This window comes from Heterodontus francisci, chromosome 21 (assembly GCF_036365525.1).
Source record: "Heterodontus francisci isolate sHetFra1 chromosome 21, sHetFra1.hap1, whole genome shotgun sequence".
In the NCBI taxonomy this organism is placed as follows: Eukaryota; Metazoa; Chordata; class Chondrichthyes; order Heterodontiformes; family Heterodontidae; genus Heterodontus; species Heterodontus francisci.
The window spans coordinates 87,624,368-87,628,852 of record NC_090391.1 but is presented as its reverse complement, the minus strand read 5'-3'; positions in this window follow the sequence as shown (position 1 = coordinate 87,628,852).

The window sequence follows — 4,485 nt, the reverse complement described above, 5'->3', positions numbered from 1 at the left end:
TAGAAAAACAAAGTGCTGGAAATGCTCAGTATTTCCAGCACAGTTTTTATTTCAGATTTCCAGCATCCTCAGTATTTTGATTTTGTGTTTTCGGGGGTCTGTGGATTTTATTTTAACCACAAGGGAGGGGGTTGGATGGTGTCCAAAGGGAATAGTTTGGGAATTGCTGCTCCAGAACAGTCAATGTAATCCCGTAGATTTCCCTCTCTCCATCTCTTGCTGCAACTTGTTCCCTGCACCTTCCTCTTTGTTCCTAACTCTGTTTCTTCACATCTTTAAATCCCTATCTCTGTATCTCTCAACATCCTTTCTATCTTTGCCTCTCTCTGGAGTCTCACAAGTTTCCATTGTCACTCTCTTTCTGCGACTCTCTGTATCTTTATCTGTCTCTCTCTCAGTCCATTTCGTCTCTCACTCACTTCCAAATCCCTGAATCTTTCCATCTCTGCTCCTCCTTTCCTGCAAGATTATCTCTGCATTTCCCTCCCACCTGTCCCGGGACACCTCTTTCTATTCTGTGAACACATCTTACTTTGTATCTCTGCCGCTCCACTTCTTTCTGTCTCTGCATATTTTGATGGTATTTAGATGGGGGTCTGTCCCGGGGTGGGGGTGGTATTTAGATGGGGGTCTGTCCCGGGGTGGGGTTAGGATTTAGATGGGGGTCTGTCCCCGGGGTTAGTATTTAGATGGGGGTCTGTCCCGGGGGGGTATTTAGATGGGGGTCTGTCCCGGGGGTTACTATTTAGATGGGGGTCAGTCCCGGGGGGGTATTTAGATGGGGGTCTGTCCCCGGGGTTAGTATTTAGATGGGGGTCTGTCCCGGAAAGGGTATTTAGATGGGGGTCTGTCCCCGGGGTTAGTATTTAGATGGGGGTCTGTCCCGGAAAGGGTATTTATGTGGGGGTCTGTCCCCGGGGATGTATTTAGATGGGGGTCTGTCCCGGGGGGTGTATTTAGATGGGGTTCTGTTCCAGGGGGGTATTTAGATGGGGGTCTGTCCCCGGGGTTAGTATTTAGATGGGGGTCTGTCCCCGGGGATGTATTTAGATGGGGGTCTGTCCCCGGGGATGTATTTAGATGGGGGTCTGTCCCGGGGCGTGTATTTAGATGGGGGTCTGTTCCGGGCGGGTATTTAGATGGGGGTCTGTCCCCGGGGATGTATTTAGATGGGGGTCTGTCCCGGGGGGTGTATTTAGATGGGGGTCTGTCCCGGGGGGGTGTATTTAGATGGGGGTCTGTTCCGGGGGGTGTATTTAGATGGGGGTCTGTCCCCGGGGATGTATTTAGATGGGGGTCTGTCCCGGGGGGGGTATTTAGATGGGAGTCTGTTCCCGGGCATGTATTTAGATGGGGGTCTGTTCCCGGGCATGTATTTAGATGGGAGTCTGTCCCGGGGGATGTATTTAGATGGGGGTCTGTTCCCGGGGGGTATTTAGTTGGGGGTCTGTCCCCGTGGTTAGTATTTAGATGGGGGTCTGTTCCCGTCAGGTATTTGTAACAGGGTTATTATAAGGGTATAATTAGATGGGGGTCTGTTCCTGGGGTTAGTATTTAGATGGGGGTCTTTCCCCGGGGGGTAGATAGATGGGGGTCTGTCTCCGGGGGGGGGGGTATTTAGATGGCGGTCTGTCCCCGGAGTTAGTATTTAGATGGGGGTCTGTTCCCGGGCATGTATTTAGATGGGGGTCTGTCCCCGGGGATGTATTTAGATGGGGGTCTGTCCCTGGGGTTAGTATTTAGATGGGGGTCTGTCCCTGGGGTTAGTATTTAGATGGGGGTCTGTCCCGGGGGGTTAATTTAGATGGGGGTCTGTCCCCGGGGGGGTAATTTAGATGGGGGTCTGTCCCAAGGGATGTATTTAGATCGGGGTCTGTCCCCGGCGATGTATCCAGATTGGAGTCTGTTATTGGCGGGGTATTTCGATGGGAGTCTGCTCCTGGGGGGGTATTTAGATGGGAGTCTGTCCCCAGGGATGTATTTAGATGGGAGTCTGTCCCCAGGGATGTATCTAGATGGGGGTCTGTCCCCAGGGATGTATCTAGATGGGGGTCTGTACCCGGGGATGTATTTAGATGGGGGTCTGTCCCCGTCGGGGTATCTAGATGGGAGTCTGTTATTGACGGAGTATTTCGATGGGAGTCTGCTCCTGGGGGGGTATTTAGATGGGAGTCTGTCCCTGGGGGAAGGGGATAATTAGATGGGGGTCTGTTCCTGGGGGCGGTATCTAGATGGGACTCGGTCCTGGGGGGGTATTTAGATGGGACTCGGTCCTGGGTGGGGGGGGGGGTATTTTAGATGGGACTCTGTCCTGGGTCTGGTGATAGTGAGGGTATTAGATGGGGGTCAGTTAACAGGAGATATCAGATGGGGGTCTGCAGATGAGGATTATTTAGATTGGGTGGGGGTCTGTACAAAAGGGGAATGTTATCCGGGGGCAGGGGTGGGGGGGAAATATTGCAGGGGATAAAATTTACATTGGGGATATAAATTGCGGTTGGAGGAAATTTTGCAGGCGGGGGGGGGAAATAGCAGGGGAGGGGGAAATAATTGCGGGGGGGGGATATAATTGCGGGGGGGATATAATTGCGGGGGGGGAAATAATTGCGGGGGGGAAAATAATTGCGGAGGGGGGAATAATTGCGGGGGGGAAATAATTGTGGCGGGGGATTATTGCGGGGGGGGATTATTGCGGGGGGGGGGGATTATTGCGGGGGGGGATAATTGCGGGGGGTGGAAATAATTGCGGGGGGTGGAAATAATTGCGGGGGTGGAATAATTGTGGGGGGGAATAATTGTGGGGGGGAATTAATGCGGGGGGGGAATTATTGCGGGGGGGGAATTATTGCGGGGGGGAATTATTGCGGGGGGGGGAATTATTGCGGGGGAGAATTATTGAGGGGGGGGAATTATTGCGGGGGGGGAATTATTGCGGGGGGGAATTATTGCGGGGGGGGAATTATTGCGGGGGGGATAATTGCGGGGGGGGATAATTGCGGGGAGGGATAATTGCGGGGGGGGAATAATTGCGGGGGGGGATAATTGCGGGGTGGGATAATTGTGGGGGGGATAATTGCGGTGGGGGGATAATTGCGGGGGGGGATAATTGCGGGGGGTGGAAATAATTGCGGGGGGGAATTATTGCGGGGGAGAATTATTGCGGGGGGTGGAAATAATTGCGGGGGGAATAATTGTGGGGGGGAATAATTGTGGGGGGGAATTAATGCGGGGGGAATTATTGTGGGGGGGGAATTATTGCGGGGGGGATTTATTGCGGGGGGGGGAATTATTGCGGGGGGGAATTATTGCGGGGGGGAAATTATTGCGGGGGGTGAATTGTTGCGGGGGGGAATAATTGCGGGGGGGGAATAATTGCGGGGGTGGGGGAATAATTGCGGGGGTGGGATATTTGGAAAAAGCACGAGAGAAAAGATAGAATGGGCGAGAAAGAAGAAGCGAACAGATAGAAATAGAGAAAAGACAGAGAGTCAGAAATAGAGAAAAGACAAAGTCAGAAAAAGACAGAAAGTCAGAAATAGAGAAAAGACAAAGTCAGAAAAAGACAGAAAGTCAGAAATAGAGAAAAGACAAAGTCAGAAAAAGACAGAAAGTCAGAAATAGAGAAAAGACAGAGTCAGGAAAAGACAGAAAGTCAGAAATAGAGAAAAGACAGAGAGTCAGAAATAGAGAAAAGACAGAGTCAGAAATAGAGAAAAGACAGAGAGTCAGAAATAGAGAAAAGACAGAGAGTCAGAAATAGAGAAAAGACAAAGTCAGAAAAAGACAGAGAGTCAGAAATAGAGAAAAGACAGAGAGTCAGAAATAGAGTATAGACAGAAAGTCAGAAATAGAGAAAAGACAGAAAGTCAGAAATAGAGAAAGGACAGAGAGTCAGAAATAGAGAAAAGAGATTCAGAAATGGAGAAAAGACAGAAAGTCAGAAATAGAGAAAAGACAGAGAGTCAGAAATACAGAAAAGACAGAGAGTCAGAAATACAGAAAAGACAGAGTCAGAAATACAGAAAAGACAAAGTCAGAAATACAGAAAAGACAAAGTCAGAAATACAATAAAGACAAACTCAGAGAAATAGAGAAAAGACAGATAGTCAGAAATACAGAAAAGACAGAGAGTCAGAAAAAGACAGAAATAGAGAAAAGACAGAAAGTCAGATATAGAGAAAAGACAAAGTCAGAAATACAGTAGAAAGAAAGTCAGAGGAATAGAGAATAGGCCGAAAGAGACACAGAAAAAGAGGAGGGAAAAAAGTGGAGGGAAGGAACTGTGACACAAAGAAATTGCAGGCAGCAAAGAGACAGACAGAAAGCCAGTGAGAAAGGCACACAGAGAATCACAAAGAGATTGAGAGAGAGAAGGACAGAGAATCACAGAGAGATTGAGAGAGAGAAGGACAGAGAATCACAGAGAGATTGAGAGAGAGAAGGGCAAATAAATCCATTGAAACAGAAAGACACACAATCATTCAG